Below are 19,135 nucleotides of genomic sequence, written 5' to 3'. Positions count from 1 at the left end.
AAAACAAGCATGAAAACTTGACCAAACGTCGGAGGCAAAAGGAGGCAAAAGGAGCGAAGTGAAAAAAAAAAAAAAAAGTGTAGCTACTAATGAATCCTTCAGGGAGAGAAGAGACCGAATGACACGTTACTAAATACAGGTGTGGTCATTATCTGGGTCATTGACCCAACCAAAAGAAAACATTCCGGGCCTAGAGAACAAGACTTGTCTGTTAACCACTTCTGTTTGCTCATGGGAGTGAAAGGCTTGTTTGCAGGGCTGCAGGGGAACAAGTAGGGAAGTATTGACTCTGAGACTTAGATTAAACCACGTTCATGAATTTTCCCAGCTGGCAGGGAGAGGATTCAAACACTAGTATCTAACACGCATGAAACGCTTCAGTTCAGTTCAGTCGCTCAGTCATGTCTGACACTTTGTGACCCCATGAATTGCAGCACGCCAAGCCTCCCTGTCCATCACCAGCTCCCAGAGTTCACTCAAAATCATGTCCATTGAGTCAGTGATGCCATCCAGCCATCTCATCCTCTGTCATCCCCTTCTCCTCCTGCCCCCAATCCCTCCCAGCATCAGAGTCTTTTCAAATAAGTCAACTCTTCACAAAGTACTGGAGTTTCAGCTTCAGCATCAGTCCTTCCAAAGAACACTCAGGACTGATCTCCTTTAAAATGGGCTGGTTGGATCTCCTGGCAGTCCTGTCAAAAACTGTTCTCTATTCACAACACATATGAATTCTTTGTGTAAATAACCCCTTAGCTCCTTGAGGTAGGTAATATTTTATCTCCATGTTACAGATGAGAAAACTGAGGCCCACAGAAGTCAGATAACCTATCCAAGAGAGCACACATGGTCAGTGGGGGAAGCTATGAATTAGACCCTGCAACTTGACACCAAAACTTGCTCTGTTGGCCACTACTCAAGACTCCAGGTCTATCCAACTCCAGACACTGATTGAGATATTGTACTTAACTACTCATACTGTCCCGACATGGGAGGGTGCACAGGTGTCAGGAAGATAATGATGTTAGTCCAAGTTCCAGGCAGTCAGAGGCCAGAAGGGGTGGGATGGCACAGGGGAGGTGCTTTTGCTCAGTGAGGTAGGCCTGGTGGACCCCTGGACTCAGGGGGCCTGGGATCGGGGGGGTACAGAAGCAGGATTGATGGCCCCAGCCTGGTCTGGACAAAGGCAGGTGAGGGATGGAGAGGTTGCAAATTTCCACAGGGGCTGGAGCAAAGGTGCCGTTTTGGGAGGGTTTCAGAGGCTGGAGATGCCTAAGCTTGTTGAGATTCCACGAGGACACTTCACAAGAATCAGGCTTTCTGGGTCTTGTGAAATTGATTTTATTTTTATGTCTTAAGTTTGTGCCAGGATGTTATTTCTCAGTTGAATTCCTTTGACTACTTCTGTCTCCAAATTACACTCTCATCTTCCTCCTGTAGCTGTGGATTCATTCCCACATGCAGACAGGGACGGCAAGCTGACAAGCCTTGCTTCCTGCAGGCCAAACGTGTTGTCCGCCTGTTGGCCGTGACCCAGAAAAGGAGCGCTCCTGAGTCTAGTAACCTGTGTTTAAGTCAGACCTCCTCTCTTAACCGTCAGTCACTGGGTTTGCTTCCTCTTACTTTCTTTTTTTAACTTTCTATTAGCCTCATTAACTCTTCACTCCATGCTCCCACTTTTTCACTGTAGAAACTCAGTGGCTACAAAGGTTTAAAAGTACCCAGAGCACACGACTTTGCTTTCCGCCTTTGGCCTCATCTAACGGGTTCCATCTAAACGTCAGTGCCCTTGGGCGAAGCTACGTCCTACTTAAGACTCCACTTTCCCTGGAGGCTCTTTGTTAAAGAAGCAGCCTCAGGAACAAGCAGAGGGCAAAAGAGGTAGAGACGAACATTTACTGAGCCCCAGTTCTGTACCTGCTGCAAATACTGGGCATTCTCCAATTTAATATTCACAGTTACTAGGTGCTGTATTCCATGCTAAATGCTGTACAAAAACCACAGCAGTTTTTAAACAAACAAATCTAGGTCTGCCGCCCTCTTGCAGAAAAACAATCGAGGGTTTCCCATTGCTCTTAGTGTGTGTGTGTGTGTTCAGTCATGTCTGACTCTTTGAGACCCCCACGAACTGTATGTAGCCTGCAAGATTCCTTAGTCCATGGAATTTTCCAGGCAAGAATACTGGAGCAGGTTGCTGTTTCTTTCTCCAGGGGATTTTCCCAACCTAGGGATGGAATCCACGTCCCTTCTGTTTCCTGCACTGGCAGGTGGATTCTTTACCACCGTGCCACCTGGGAAAGTCTCCGCTGCTCTTAGGATGGAGTTCAAAATGGGGTTCTTCCCCAAGTCTGCAAGGCATCTGCAGTCTGGTCCTGAGAACATCTGTAGCCTCATCACATTGTTCCCTCCTGCCTTGTCTGCTGTCTTAATTCTGCTACTCGTCCTTCAGTTCTCAGTTCAAAAGGCACAGTATGCGGGAAAGAGGGCGAGTGCAGTGGTTTGGGTCATGGTCCCTGTCTGGGTTCAAATCCCAGCTCTGGGCCTGATTGGCCTGATTTGATCAGGTGTCCATCAATAAGCCAATCACTGGCCCAAGTGATGGAACACCCAGCGCTGCCCCCTGGGACCCAGGAGTAAGATCAGCTTTACAGAGAGCATGGTGGTCTGAGAGTAGGGGAGAGATGATTCACCAAAGTAAATCAGGAAATGTTGCCCCGAGTCAGAAAAGCAGATGCAAGAATAACAAACATCCACTTCACTGTCATGCTCTGTTTTCCAGACTTCGATCGCTGTGCTCCTGGGTGACACTTGCCATTTCCATGCATCACGTGCACTATGACTTAACTTGCATTATCGCCACTCCCTTTCTGTACTCACACCCTTATTTTTAAATAAATGTATTTATATCACTGCCGCAAATGGAAAATCAATATTACTTGCCATAAATAGGAGGTAATCTCAAACTTTTTTGACAGTGAAAAACAAAACAATGTTATTAAATTCCAGAAAGAGACTGCGGCCTGCTAAAATGCTTTGAGATTGCGGTCTTGTTCTCTTTGTTAAAAAGAGAGATTATCAAGTGTTAGAGAGGTGTAAAGACATACTAACACCAAACTGAGCCTTTCTCCCTGATGTAATCAAAAAGCCTAAGAAAGAATTGAAAAGGAAATTACTTTCTCACCCTCTGATTCAATGTGATGGCTTGCCATATCCATAGAGCATTGAAAAGTCATTCTCCATGCCAGTTGCAACCGTCTGGTAAACCCCTACAACTCCTGGCCTGACACTTTGAGGACTACTGTTTTGGAGCATTTGAACCTGGTCAAAATTGTCGAGTGGATGGCCAAAGAGAGAGATTGAGGACTAGTTGGCTAGTGAGGGAGTTGGGAGGAAAAACAGGCAGCACATTTTATCAACAGAAAATTACCTCTTCGTCTGATGAAACATAAAAGGAATTAGCCCAAGTCGTTTTGTTTCTCTCCTTGCTTCCTGCAGCGCTGCCCTTCCTGTGTCGGGCACTGTCCTTCTGGGCTGGTGCTTACACCATCCTTTCAGTGAATGATCCCTCTTTCTGCCAGCCTCCATCCTTGACACGTCTTTTCCACTCATCCCCTTCACCATGTCAGTTTCCCCAGCATATTCCGTCATTTCCATCTCTTGAAGGTTTTCTCAAATCTGTCCATTTCTGTTCCTCCCACTCCAATCACCATAGTTCACACCATCATTATCTCCATTCTGGATTGCTAGAGCTGCCTCTTGGCTATCACTCTGTTTCTCCTTTTGCCCTAATTCCCCAACCCACTTTCTTTAAAAAAAAAAAATTATTTGTTTATTTGGTTGCACCAGATCTTAGCTGCAGTCCATGTGATTTTTTTTTTTTTTTTAGGTGCAGCATGTGACATCTCATGCTCTGACCAGGGATCAAACCCGGGCCCTTGCATTGGGAGTGCAAAGTCTTAGCCCTGGACCAGCAGGGAAGTGTTCCCCAATTCACTTTCTATGTATTATCTAGAGGGATCTTTTTAGAAAGTGAATTGGAACACTCCCCTGTGTTAAGACTTGAATGCCTTATTGAAGTTTGACCAAAAAATATTGCAAAGCTCACCTGATTGTCATCTGGACCTGAGTCCACCTCACTGCTCATCTCATTCTCCGCACCTCCTCCATCCCTGATTTGGACATTTCTTCTTTTTCTTAGGGTCCTGAATGAAGTGGCTCCCTGTCCCTTGAGGCCTCGTCCCCATTCTCTGCCCCGATCTCTCCTCTGGCTGGTTCTTTCAAATCCTTCAGGAATGCCTTCTCTGGCCCCCAGCACAAACTGTATCCCCTCATCACAGAATTCCATTCTTTGCCCCTATAGCACTTTTCACCTTTTTAACCATGAATACATATTTGCATGTGTGTTTGCTTAATGTCATTTTCCTCCATCAGACTAAAAGCTCCCCAAGAGGAGGGAGCAGGTCTATCCTTCTTATTCACTGATAACATCCCCCACAATTAGCCCAGAGCCTGGCACTCATTCATGTTTGTTAAAAAGCATAAATAAATACTTCTCATAAAGCAAATAAAGCAAATAATGTCCTTAATGTCTAAAATTGGCTAAGAGGGAAATGCATTGCATTAGAAGAAGAGATTTTGTAGGTTATGCATTAAGTGTACTGAATACGTTTGGTAAGAGGTTTGGTAGTGGAGAAGGTATAATTACGTGGCTAAAATGTTTAGGATTGATTGTGTTTTGTGTTTAGCTGGTGGAAAATTTTAAAATCTGTTAAGACGGGGAATTCAAGAAGACATGAAGAGTTCGCCAAGGCCATGGACAAATCAGGCAGGATAATTCAGAGGATGCTGTGTTTGCCTCCTCGAGGCCACGGGAGTGAAGTGAGCCATGGACATGGCTGGATTCCAAATAAGCAGAAAGGAGGACCTTAAAGCAAAGTTCTGTAGTGTGGCCTCTTGCCCTGCTCCTCTTGCTATTTACATCAGAATGTGAAAAATCCTTCAAATGGTTCAATAAGAATTCAAGTTTTTAGCTCCACTCCAAAGAGGAATTTGCATGGAAATAAGAGGGGTTGAGAGTGAGAATAAAACATAACATAATATGGGGATGACTGAGGTTCTTGTTGTTGTTGCTTAGTTGCTAGTCATATCTGACTCTTGGTGACGCCATAGACTGCAGCACACTAGGCTTCCTTTCCTAGAGTTTGCTCAGACTCATGTCCCTTGAGTCGGTGAGGCCATCCAACCATCTCTTCCTGTTGCCTGCTTCTCCTCCTACCGTCAATCTTTCCCAGCATCAGAATATTTTCCAATGCTCTTTACATCAGATGACACTGAGGCATGATGAATAAAAGAATATATTGAGCATGTATGCTTGAGATTGTCTTGAGGAGGTCAGTTCAGCTCAGTTGCTCAGTCGTGTCCGACTTTTTGCGACCCCATGGACTGCACATGCCAGGCTTCCCTATCCTTCACCAACTCCTGAAGTTTACTCAAACTCATGTCCATAGAGTCAGTGATGCCTTCCAACCATCTCATCCTCTGTCGTCCCTTTCTCCTCCTGCCTTCAATCTTTCCCAGCATCAGTTTCTCTTCAAATGAGTCAGTTCTTCGCATCAGGTGGCCAAAGTATTGGAGCTTTAGCTTCAGCATCAATCCTTCCAGTGAATATTCAGGACTGATTTCCTTTAGGATGAACTGGTTGGATCTCCTTGCAGTCCAAGGGACTCTCAAGAGTCTTCTCCAACACCACAGTTCAAAAGCATCAATTCTTCGGCACTCAGCTTTCTTTATAGTCCAACTCTCACATCCATACATGACCACTGGAAAAACCATAGCCTTGACTAGATGGACCTTTGTTGGCACATTAATGTCTCTGCTTTTTAATATACTGTCTAGGTTGGTCATAGCTTTCCTTCCAAGGATCAAGCGTCTTTTAATTTCATGGCTGCAGTCACCATCTGCAGTGATTTTAGAGCCCCCCCCCCCCCAAAATAAAGTCTCTCACTGTTTCCATATCCGTTTGTCATGAAGTGATGGGACCAGATGCCATGATCTTAGTTTTCTGAATGTTGAGTTTTAAGCCAGGTTTTTCACTCTCCTCTTTCACTTTTGTCAAGAGGTTCTTTAGTTCTTTGCTTTCTGCCATAAGGGTGGTGTCATCTGCATATCTGAGGTTATTGATATTTCTCCCAACAATCTTGATTCCAGCTTGTGCTTCATCCAGTCCAGCATTTCGCATGATGTACTCTGCATATAAGTTAAATAAGCAGGGTGACGATATACAACCTTGATGTACTCGTTTCCCAATTTGGAACCAGACTGTTGTCCAGTGTCCAGTTCTAACTCTTGCTTCTTGACCTGCACACAGATTTCTCAGGAGGCAGGTGAGATGGTCTGGTATTCCCATCTCTTGAAGAATTTTCCACTGTTTGTTGTGATCCACACAGTCAAAGTCTTTGGCATAGTCAATAAAGCAGAAGAAGATGTTTTTCTGGAACTCTCTTGGCTTTTTAATGATCCAGCGGATTTTGGCAGTTTGATCTCTGGGTCCTCTGCCTTTTCTAAATCCAGCTCACAGTTCATGTACTGTTGAAGCCTGGCTTGGAGAATTTTGAGCATTACCTTGCTAGATTGTGAGATGAGTGAAATTTTGCGGTAGTTTGAGCATTCTTTGGCATTGTCTTTCTTTGGGATTGGAATGAAATTGACCTTTTCCAGTCCTGTGGCCCCTGCCGAGTTTTCCAAATTTGCTGGCATATTGAGTGCAGCATTTTCACAGCATTATCTTTTAGGATTTTAAATAGCTCCACTGGAATTCCATCACCTCCAGTAGCTTTGTTCATAGTGACACTTCCTAAGGCCCACTTGACTTCACATTCCAGGATATCTGGCTCTAGGGTCTGGCTGTCTAGCCAGGATGGCCTGCCTGGCCTCTCTATGCGGGATGTCTGGCTCTTGAGGAGATATTTTATTGCATGTTTCCCCTGCAAGCATGAGGCAGCCAGTGTTTGTCTATTAAGAATTTGTGAAGTCACATTTTCTCCTCTGTCCCACTCATCATTACTGCTACCTAGAAGAGAATCCCTCAGGAAGCAGGGCAAGGAAATGTCAATAGTCTCTACCAGATTTTTTCCCATTGATCTGATCAATCCTAAAGGAAATCGATGCTGAATATTCATTGGAAGGACTGGTGCTGAAACTGAAGCTCCAACACTTTGGCCACCTGATTCCAAGAGCCAACTCATTGGAAAAGACCCTGATGCTGGGAAAAATTGAAGGCCAAAGGAGAAGAGGGCAACAGAGGATGAGATGGTCAGATAGCATCCCCAACTCAGTGGGCATGAGCAAACTCTGGGAGACAGTGGAGGCCTGGCATGCTGCGGTCTACAGGGTCACAAAGGTCAGACACAACCTAACGACTGAACAACAACAAAATCATTTTCCCTATTATGCTAATAAGAGCAACAGGGCCGGCAGACATGAAATGAAGACAAGATGATTTCCTACGGGATCCCTATATTCACACTATGCGTGCACAGTCAGTGTATGATCCCCAGAACTCAGATGTAAGGTAACTGTTTATGAGTGTATCTGTTTAAAGTGTTAACTAGAGAGTAAGCTTGACTGTTAGCACAAGGCGCTAACTAGGTAAAACAGAGGTGTGCTAGCACCAGTATACCAGCTTTCGAGAATCAATTTTTAAATTTTCTGGAATTTTGTAAACCAGTTGACAAGCACTGACATTGTTTAAAATCCAATCTCTAAACTACAATTAAATGCATTTTTTTTTACTAAAAGCAAAGATAAAAATACTCAGAACTCATACTTCCCCATTATTTTGTATTTTACTATCATCTATTCTCTTGGAAGTTACTTATTTCTATTACACCTGTATGGTGGAAATACCATATAAGGATGTGCAACAACCATCTCTTCCAAACCCAGTGTTCAGGGACATCACACTGGTGGTTTGACATCTGTCAAGGTGGGAGTATTTACACCAAGGGAATCAGAAAGTGCTACACGTCAGGACTCGATGTATTGTTCTGTTGATTGTCTATACTTAAGAAAGTGATGAAGAAAATGTTAACAATGCAGATTAAATTTAAAAGCCTGTCCTATCTGCAAATGTTGCATTGCTAATGGCACAAAAATTGAGAAAATATTCTTCCATTACTTGAAAACAATTATCTGGCTCAACAAAGCAGATACATCATTGACAAACGAATGGCATTCCAGCATGCCTTTCTGGTTTCACTTTCATCCCACTTGTTAATATAAAAGAAAATAGCAGTCAACATTCATGTCAGAACTACACCATCCACCAATGCTTTAGGTTGGCTGTATATACAAGTGTTCAGCAAAAACCAGTGAAAGCATCCTATGAGGATCAGTTGGCTATATGGGAGTCATGATAATTAATGTTGTATGTTAAATTGTCTGCAAATCGTGTGAAACATCCTTTATATCAGTAGAATATTAAAAATATATACATGTACGTATGCATTGGATATGCATATTTTTTTGAGAGCTGGTTGTTTAAACATTGAGCAGCCCGCCACTTAATACCTTCTAGGCCAAAGCAAGGGACTGAGAATAAGAGCAAAAGAGGGCACTGGGTTCTAATCAGTGACACTGATCGTATTGGGAGGAAGGCCGATGGAAGGAAGCTGAACTTCACAAAGTCCTGAGAGGATCCAGAAAAGGGGAATTTCACTGTTTATCCAATCTTGCGCAAGTGAGAGGACACGGGCATTAGAATAACAAGCATTAGAAAACTGTTTTCTGAGTGAAGAGCAAAGGGCTCATCAGATCTCACCGTTGTCTAATCATTGTTTCTCGACCTCAGCACTGTTTTGAACCAGATAGTCTTAGTTGGGGGAGGGAAGCCTTTTTGTGCACGGTGAGATGTTTAGCAGCATCCCTGACCTCTTCCCACTAGATGTCAGCAGGACCTCCCTAGTTGTGGCAGAGAAAAATGTCTGGAGACATTGCCCCTGGTAGGTAAATTTGCTCCTGGATGAAAGCCACTGGCTGAGATGAAATATCACTTCAATTTCATTCAACTCAATGAAGGGTTATTATCACCCACTATGTGCTAGGCACAGTTCTAGGCCCTGGGTTGCCTGAGTGAATAAAATCTCTGTGAGAGTTGCCGGTCGTCATGCCTCTGATGCTCCACTGAGATTATTTCTCCACCAGACCATGAGCGCCTTGACAGCACCATTGTGTGTTATTTGTCTCTGGGTCTCCAGTCTTTCTCAGCACAAGACCTGACACTGAGCTCCTCAGCAAATGTGGACCCGGAGTCACGTGAACACCTGGGCTGTCTTCCTCTACAGCCCACTCCTGTTCCACCACTGCGTTTTGACTGTGCTGAGCTATTTCCTGTCCCCAGGGGTCCCATGCTTTCCTTCTCCTTGGGATCTTCCTTACCTTTGTTCCCTAGGGGGGCTGATGTTCTATCGGGGCATCACAAGTTACCATACATGTGGCAACTTAAGATGACATCCGTTTATCATCTCCTGATTTCCGTAGGTCAGAAGTCCAGGCACACGCTTGCTGCTCAAGTTCTCATGGATCTGAAATCCGGTGTCAGTGGGCTGCATTCTCATCAGCAGTCTGGGGTCTTCTTCCAAGCTCATTCAGATGGTTATCAGAGCTCAGTTCCTTGCTGACTATGCACCCAGGGTGTCATGCTCAGGTCCAAGAGGCCACTCTCCTGTCCTTGTCACAAGGACAGCTCCATCTTCCAAGTCAGCAATGGAGAACTTCTCACACAGCAAATCCCCCTCCTGCTTCAAATCTCTCCAACTTTGATCTTTTTCTCCGGGAAGGAACTTGTCCCTTCGAAGGGCTCTTGTGATGAGGTCAAGCTCCATGAAGATAATCTCATGTTCTCAGTCAACTGTGCCAGGTGACATAACCTAATCACAGAAGCAAAATCCCTTCCTCTCCACAGGTTCCTCCCACTTCACGATAGAGGGGATTATACAAGGATGGGGCTCTTTGGAGACCATTTTATAATTCTGCCCACCATAGTCAGACTTCCCCCACTCCCCTTCCACTTCACAACACGAGCCCTCTTGCCTTTTAGATCGATTACGTTAGACGTCACTATCTAATAACAATAGTAGTTTCTTTTACGGATCATTTCTAAAGTCTGTGCACTACCTTTTTATGAGGCTTCCCAGCTGGCACAGTGGTACTCCAGTATTCTTGCCTGGAAAATCCTATGGACAGCAGAGCCTGGTAGGCTCCATGGGGTAGCAAAGAGCAGCACATGACTGAGCACTGAGACCATCCTGTACATATAGTTCCGTACTGACTTTTCACAGCAGCCATATGAAGGATATATTGCTTTTATTCTCTGCACTTAGAGTTCCCTCTGCCTGACACGCGATCAGATAAACTTCATTCTTTACTTCTTCCTGGCCTCCATTCAAGCATCACCTCCTCAGAGATGTTTTCCCTGATGACTCTACCTAAAAATAGTTCATGGTAGGGTACCAACTAATAAATAGAGAAGTAATGATGGACTTAGAAAATCACCATTTGGCAACCATCATATTAGTAATTGATGAAGGCAAGAATCATCAGTAGAGCTAAAATCAGTGAGTAAAATTCTGATGAAGAACAGTATAGCTAATACAAGCTCAAAGTATCCCCCCACAAAATACTTATTAATGACAGAGGAAAAACTGGAGCCCTTGTGAAGGAGAAAGCTTGTAAACACCATTTTAACTAATGATCAGAGTTAGTATAACCAGTAAAGGGATAAAGCTGCTTCATGTGCCTCCTAGGATGATGCGCTAAGAAGGCCATGTTATTTCTATGATTTTCCTGTCTTACATGAAAGGCCCAAATTTCAGGATCACTAGCCTGGACTCCTCAAAAATGTCAAGACAAAGAAAAAGCTGAGCAGCTATTCCTGATTAAGGGAGATTAAAGAGAAATGACAACCAAATGGAATATGTCATCTTGGATCAGATTCTGGACCAGAAAAAAGAGCTTTTTTTAAATACATAGTATAAGGGACATGATTGGTACAACTGCTAAAAATGTAATAAGGTCTGCAGAATAGATAATAGTATTAAGTTAATTTCCTGATTTTGGTAGTTGTGAATGTGTGGAGAAAATGTGCTTGCTCTTACAAAATATACACTGAAGTATTTAGGGGGAAAGGGGGCTTCGTATCCACAATTTATTGTCAAATGCTTCTGAAAATAAATAATACAATAAAATTGTAAAGTGTTCACAGTTAGTAACACTGCAGGACAAGTATACTGAAGTTCCTTGTCAACTAATCTTGCAACTTTTGCATATTTGAAATAATTTTAAAATAAAATTTGCCAAAAGCAAAGAAAACAGAATAAGAATAGATTACTTACCCTCTTTCCATCCCTAACTCTGTTTTACTTTTCTGCATGACCCCTTAGTCAGGTCCATTCCTTCCTTCACTGGACTGCAGACTCCATCAGAGCAGGGACTTGGTTCCATTCACTACCAATCCTCGTATCTTTCAACAGGACTTGGCACATGGTAGGTATTCTATAAACACGTGTTGAATAAAGTACGTCCATTTTGAAGAACAGTCTTAGGAAAAGACTGTAAGTTTTGAATCCAGGCTTTAAATTCAGGCCAAATGATTCTAGAACTGCTTCTAATGCTCTGCTTTCTGGCTTCGTTGTTTCAGGAACCCCCTGGCCTTTGCGTACTCCCCTCCTCTTGAGTGGGGGCTCAACCTCGTAACTCACTTCTAATGAATAGAATATGGCAAAAATATGGGATGCCACTTCCGTGATTGGGCTTCCCTGGTAGCTCAGCTGGTAAAGAATCCCTCTGCCATGCAAGAGACCCTGATTCAATTCCTGGGTCAGGAAGATCTGCTGGAGAAGGGATAGGCTATCCTCTCCAGTATTCTTGGGTTTCCCTGGTGGCTCAGACAGTAAAGAATCTGTCTGCGATGTGGGAGACTTGGGCTGAATCCTTGGATTGGGAAGATCCCCTGAAGAAGAAAATAGCTACCCACTCTAGCCTGGAGAATTCCATGGACAGAGGAGCCTGACAGGCTATAGCCCATGGGGTTGCAAAGAACTGGACACGACTGAGTGACTTTCACTCACTACTTCCATGATTAGGTTAGTTACAGGATGGCTGTGACTTCCATCTTGCTGGTGGACCCTTGCTGGCACTCTTTCTTGCCTTCTTGCTTGCTTCCTGCCTTTGTGAAATGCTGTATGCAAAGGTCCACGTGGAAAGAAACCAAGGGAAGCCCCTGCAAGGAACTGAACCTTGCCGACAAACACATGCCTACTCGCTTTGGGAATGGATCCTTCCCAGTTAAGCCTTCTGATGAGACTGCAGCCATGGCAGACACTTGGGTTGCAGCCTGTAGGAGATGCTGAAGCGAAGACTCAGCTAAGCCATGCCCAAGTTCCTGACCCACAGAAACTGTGAGATCATAAGTGTTTTTGCTTGTTTGTTTTTTAATTCATATTGGAATATAGTTGATTTACAATATTGTATTAACTTCTGGTGTACAACAAAGGGAATCCGTTCTACCCGTAGATAGCCGCTCTTTTTTAGATTCTTTTCCTATATAAGTTATTACAGAATATTGGGTAGAGTTCCTTGTGCTATACAATAGTCCTTATTAGTTATCTATTTTATATACAGTAGTGTGTACAGTACTCTTGCCTGGAAAATCCCATGGACGGAGGAGCCTGGTTGGCTGCAGTCCACAGGGTCACTAGGAGTCGGACACGACTGAGCGACTTCACTTTCACTTTTCACTTTCATGCATTGGAGAAGGAAATGGCAACCCACTCCAGTGTTCTTGCCTGGAGAATCCCAGGGACGGGGGAGCCTGGTGGGCTGCCGTCTATGGGGTGGCACAGAGTTGGACACGACTGAAGCGACTTAACAGCAACAGCAGCAGCAGCAGCAGCAGCAGCAGCAGCAGCAGCAGCAGCAGCAGCAGCAGCAGCAGCAGCAGTGTGTTTATGAGGAGGGCATGGCAACCCACTCCAGCATTCTTGGCCTTCCCTGGTGGCTCAAATGGTAAAGAATCTGCCTGCGATGTGGGAGACTTGGTTGAATCCCTGGGTTGGGAAGATCCCCTGAAGAAGACAATAGCTACCCACTCCAGTATTCTAGCCTGGAGAATCCCCATGGACAGAGGAGCCTGGTGGGCTACAGTCCATGGTGTTGCAAAGAGTCAGACACGACTGAGTAACTAAGCCCAGCACAACGCAGTGTGTATGTGTCAGTCCCAGCTTCCTAATTTATCCCTCTCATCTCTCACCTGCTGAGAGCCATAAGCTTGTTTTCTACATCTGTATTTCCATTTTATAGGTTAGTTCATTTATGCTTTTTTTTTTTAAGATTCCACAAATAAGCAATATCATATGATATTTGTCTTTCTCTGTCTGACTTACTTCACTCAGTATGACAATCTCTAGGTTGTTTTAAGTCACGTGTTGGAATGATTTGTTATAGGAACATTACCATAGGAAAGGAATACTATAACCCTCTGTATTAGTTAGTTTATATATGTATATATTTATATAATATATACTATAATTTATATAATATATTTATATAATATAATGTATATAATTAGTTTACCATTTTATCTAGGCTTCATAGCATGGTGGAGCTCAGTGTGTGATTGTCAAAAATTTACCTCATTAGAAATAAATTGTAGTTGAGTTTATACATCAACTTAGGACTTTGGTCATATCTAAGAGCCCTGATAATGTTCTTGAATTTTCAAGTTCAGAAACGAGAGTCTGAACTGTGGGCTGTTCATTCACCATAGCTCTGCCCCCCATGAGGTCCCATCTGGGTGGCCAGCTGGTCCCCTAGACGGCAATTTCATCTCAACTCCTTTAACATCGTAATTCTTGAAACTAGTGTTTGTAACACTAAACCACATGAGAGGACAAAGTGACCTGCCCATCCACCTGTTCTAATTAATATACTTTTAAGCTTCTCAGGAAAAACCATTTCTCCTCCTTCCTTTACACCAAACAAAGATTTAGCTATAAAATTTCAGCTTAGAGTAATCACATCCTGAATCAATGGCTTATTTTTTGAGTAAAAAAAAAAAAAAGATCCCTCTAACATGTTCATTTTAATTTCAAAAATGCTATTTTAAATGGTAGGGAGCCTTTTAATTCTCCACTCTGGGTTATAAAAAAATAATAGATAGGCAGAAATGTGTTATTAAAGCTATTTTTCTTGGCGTTCTGGTAATTTAATAAACTGCTGAAGCTAAGCCTTGAGACTTTATGAAGCAGAAAGAAGATGACTTGGCTGTTGATTAATAGTTTCTGATCGTCCCCCAACCACCCCCCGTGCTTCCTGGGGGTGATTCCTGAAGGACAATGGGGGAGTTCTGAAGAATGAAGATCTGGAGAAACATTGTAAAAATGTCTTGTCCTGGGAAGATTAATTTCCATGATGACCCACACACTCACTCTTCTTGAGGTTCTGGAAAATTGATTGACATGAGTTTCAGAAAATAACTCTTGATGTGGTCACTTCCATATTGGACTTTAGAGCACCTCACCAACCTTGAAAACTTCTACACCAAGGTCATTGTGGAATGTCTTATTCTGCTAGGGCTTCCATAACAACAACAAAAAAAACAAACTATGTGACTTAAACAGCAGGAATTTATTTCTCTTAGTTCTAGAGTCAAGAACATCCAAGGTCAAGGTGCCAGCCAGATAGGTTTCATTTTGAGGCCTCTTCTCCCAGCTTGTAGGGGTGTGAGAGGTGGATCCTAAAGAAGGCCAAGCACTAAAGAACTGATGCTTTCAAACTGTGATGCTGGAGAAAATTTTGAGAGTCCTTTGGACAGCAAGGAGATCAAACCAGTCAACCTTAAAGGAAATCAACCCTGAATACTCAACGGAAGGACTGATACTGAAGCTGAAGCTCCAGTATTTGGGGCAATTGATACGAAGAACTGACTCAATGGAAAAGACCCTGATACTGGGGAAGACTGAGGGCAGGAGGAGAAAGGGAAGACAGAGGATGAGATGGTTGGATGGCATCACCAATGCAAGGTACATGAACTTGGACAAACTTTGGGAGATGGTGAGGGACAGGGAGGCCTGGCATGCTGCAGTCCATGGAGTTGCAAAGAGCTGGACACGACTAGGTGACTGAACAACAGCAGGTGACTTAAACAACGGAAATGTGTTTCTTTTAGTTCTAGAGTCAAGAATGTCCAAGGTCAAGGTGCCAGCCAGATAGGTTTCATTCTGAGGCCTCTTCTCCTGGCTTGTAGGGGGCCACCATCTGGCCATATGCTCACATGACCTCACCTTTGGGTGCTTGTGGAGGAGAAGAGCAAGCTCTCTGATGTCGCTTCTTTTAAGGGCATTGATCCCATCATGAGGGCCCCATTCTCTTGATCTCACCTAACCCTAATTACCTCCCAAAGGCTTCATCTCCAGATACCTTCATATTGAGGACTAGGGATTCAACATACGGATGTGGTGGTTACATGGACATTCAGGCCATAGTAGGGCTTGAAAAAGTGTTAGTGGCTCAGTCATGTCAGACTGTTCGCCATCCCATGGACTGTAGCCTGCCAGGCTCCTCTGCCCCTGGAATTCTCCAAGAAAGAATTACTGGAGTGTAGCCATGTACCAGTTATTAGGACTTCATTGTCTAATAATCCTAAACCTTGCAAACCACATTTCTACTTTGTCTGCTGGATCTGTTAGGCTCTGTGAAGCAGGGGCCCTCGAGAGAGACCCCAGGCTAGAAGAGGAAGAAGGGACTTGTTCATTCCTGTTTGGCTCCTATTCTGATCAGCATCACTCTAACAATGACAACTTTGCTCAGTAGTAGCATTTGCAGTCAGCTTACTATTTTTCCAATACTTGCAGAACCAGTCTCACTGAGGCATCTTAGAACATTAACACCAGTAATCTGATGCCTCCTCCTTAAAGATATGGGTTCCTATTCCCAGGGAGCCTTTTCTGAGTCCAGAGACACTAGCACCACCCAGACATTTTCTGCTCCCCAGATTCACATGTCTGAGCTTCAGCTCCTCACGTCTTCTCCTCTGCTGCTGCTGCTGCCAAGTCGCTTCAGTTGTGTCCGACCCTGTGTAACCCCATAGATGGCAGCCCACCAACCTCTGCCATCCTTGGGATTCTCCAGGCAAGAACACTGGAGTGGGTGGCCATTTCCTTCTCCAATGCATGAAAGTGAAAAGTGAAAGTGAAGTAGCTCAGTCGAGTCTGACTCTTAGTGACCCCATGGTCTGCAGCCCACCAGGCTCCTCCATCCATGGGACTTTTCAGGCAAGAGTACTGGAGTGGGGTGCCATTGCCTTCTCCGCTCCTCCTCTAGGCTTCTACATATGAATAAGTCTGCCTTCTCTTTGGATGGCAGCTGTTTTGCAGTTGCTACTTCTGTGTCACCCTTGGATTTTTTTTTTTTCTTTTCAGGTTTTCAATGTAGAGTTAAAAATTATTAATTTATATTAATATTTTTTCTGTTAAAATAACTAACATGGTTCTGTCTTCTAGTGACTGAGAATGGGGACTTGACAGAAAGATGCAATCCCCCAAAATATAGATAGGCCACTCTCACCTTCTCTAGGCCTGTTTCTCTCCCTGTAAAGAGAAGCAAAGGGTAAATGTTTCATGGGTGAGACTGATCCCACTAAGCTAATATTTCCCTTTTCTTTCAGTGGCAGCTGGGAAGTATGGTTGTGACAAGCAAAACCTTCCTTGTTCAAAAGTTTTTCTTTATAGTTAGCTCTGTGAGGGCAGAGAATAAGATTATCCAATTATGTAGCTCAGAACTTAACCCAATGTCTGGTGCAAGGCGGGGCATTCAATAAATGTCTACTACGTGATGAATAAATTGAAAGATGGATGGATAAATGGATTGGCAGATGGAAAGATGATGTTATCTTGAGAATATCTAGTAGTAGAAAGAAGTCTTTTTGAAAGAATGGAGTTATTTCATTTTTGAGCATGTCACATAGGATTAGCTTGGTTATGTGTGAAAGAAGTGCTTCCCAGGTGGCTCAGTGGGTAAAGAATCTGCCTGCAATGCAGAAGACGCAGGTTCAATCTCTGGATCAGGAAGATCCCCTGGAGGAGGGCATGGCAACCCACTCCAGTATTCTTGCCTGGAGAAGCCATGGACAGAGGAGCCTGGCAGGCTACAGTCCACAGGGTTGCAAAGAGTTGGACACGAGTGAAGAGACAGAGCACATATGCACACATGTGACAGAAACTCAAAATGGCAGTGGCTTTTCAAAAGTGTTCGTTTTCTTTTCACGTAAGCAAAGTCCAGGGACAGGCACTTGCGTGCTGGCCTGGCACCACCACAGTCTTTGGAGACTCACTCTTCTCTCTTGTTGCTCCATCAACTTCATAATATATCTCCGATTTCTAGAAATCGCACATAACACTTCTGCCTACATTTCATCTCATCCACCAGAACTAAGTCACATTTTCTGGGTGGTCATGTGCCAATTTGAAAAGGGGAGTTCTGTTACAAAGCGGAGAAGGGGGAAATATATATTTGATGCCAACTGGAAATTCCTGTCTTAGGGAGGGATGGATAACACAGACCTGAGGATGCCCTCCCGAAGGAAGGAGACGAGAGAACTGGAAGTCCAGGAGGAGCTGCTCCGGATGAACTCCCTTCCCTTCCTGTAGAGCTGCTTACCCCGAGTCTTCAGGCCCTGCCTCCCACTTCTCCCTCCGTGGTTTCATCCTGGAAAATGACCTAGAGGTCTTAGCTGCCTGAAAACTTAACAGTCATTAACCATGTGATATCTGTGCCAACAAAGTTCATTCACTCTGGGCCATGTTACTAGAAACAGGGAAGTGATAGGAAAAGCGGGTAGGAATATTGATTTTGAGTCACTTACCACGTGACCTTAAACAAGATCCTTAATCACACTGAACCTTAATTTCTACAGTTGTAACAGCTCTATTTACCACAGGTTATTGTGAGTGTACATTTGATAATAAATGTGATGTATCCAGCATTGTGCCTGTTCCAGCATAAGCGATAAATGATTAGCTGTTATTGTTGTTCAGTTCCTAAGTCGTGTATAACTCTTTGCAACCCCATAGACTGCAGCACATCAGGCTTCTCTGTCCTTCACTATCTCCCAGAGTTTGCTCAAGCTCATGTCCATTGAGTCGGTGATGCCATCCAACCGTTTCATCCTCTGTCGTCCCCTTCTCCTCTTGCCCTCAATCTTCCCCAATATCAGGGTCTTTTCCAGTGAGTCAGCTCTTCAAATCAGGTGGCCAAAGTATTGGAGCATCAGCTTCAGCATCAGTCCTTCCAGTGAATATTCAGGGTTTATTTCCTTTAGGATGGACTGGTTTGATTTCCTTGCTGTCCAAGGGACTCTCAAGAGTCGTCTCCACCACCACAGTTCGAAAGCATCAGTTCTTTGGTGCTCAGCCTTCTTTATGGCCAACTCACCCATCCGTACATGACTACTGGAAAAACCATAGCTTTGACTGTATGGATTTTTGTCTGCAGAGTGATGTCTCTGCTTTTGAATACGCTGTCTAGGTTTGTCATAGCTTTACTTCCAAGGAGCAAGTGCCTTTTGTTTTTATTTTATTAAATATTTCAGGAACCCACAATTTTGCTACTCCTCACTTAAACCACACATGGACTATCATTAATTTTAAATTTTGCAAATAAAGAATGTTCTGAGGAAAGAGTCTAAGGGGGTTGTGACTTGAAAATGTATTAGATGAGCATTAGTTGAGAGTCCAGGGATGTAAAAAGTCACATGTCACTTATCTGATGTTCTGAACTGAGGTGGCTATCTTGCTCTCATATATCCTGTTAATAAACCTTTCATTGTAACTATGAGTTAATGTCTAAGCGCAAAATGCATGGGAGAGGTGCTATGTCTGTCTTCCTCACTGATGATCATCTTAACCTTAAGATACATCTTAAGATGTATCCTTAAGAATAAGGTTCAGTGATTATATGCTGAATAGAGGGGAGAGTTGGTTGGAAGGAACGAGGAGGACACGGGGATCTTCAATCCCCTCCCAGACTTCAGGATCCCAACTCTTGAGTCCCAGCTCCCATCAGTCTGCATCCATTTCTGGATTTC

This window comes from Ovis aries, chromosome 1 (assembly GCF_016772045.2).
Source record: "Ovis aries strain OAR_USU_Benz2616 breed Rambouillet chromosome 1, ARS-UI_Ramb_v3.0, whole genome shotgun sequence".
Classification (NCBI taxonomy): domain Eukaryota; kingdom Metazoa; phylum Chordata; class Mammalia; order Artiodactyla; family Bovidae; genus Ovis; species Ovis aries.
This window is presented reverse-complemented; position numbering follows the sequence as displayed.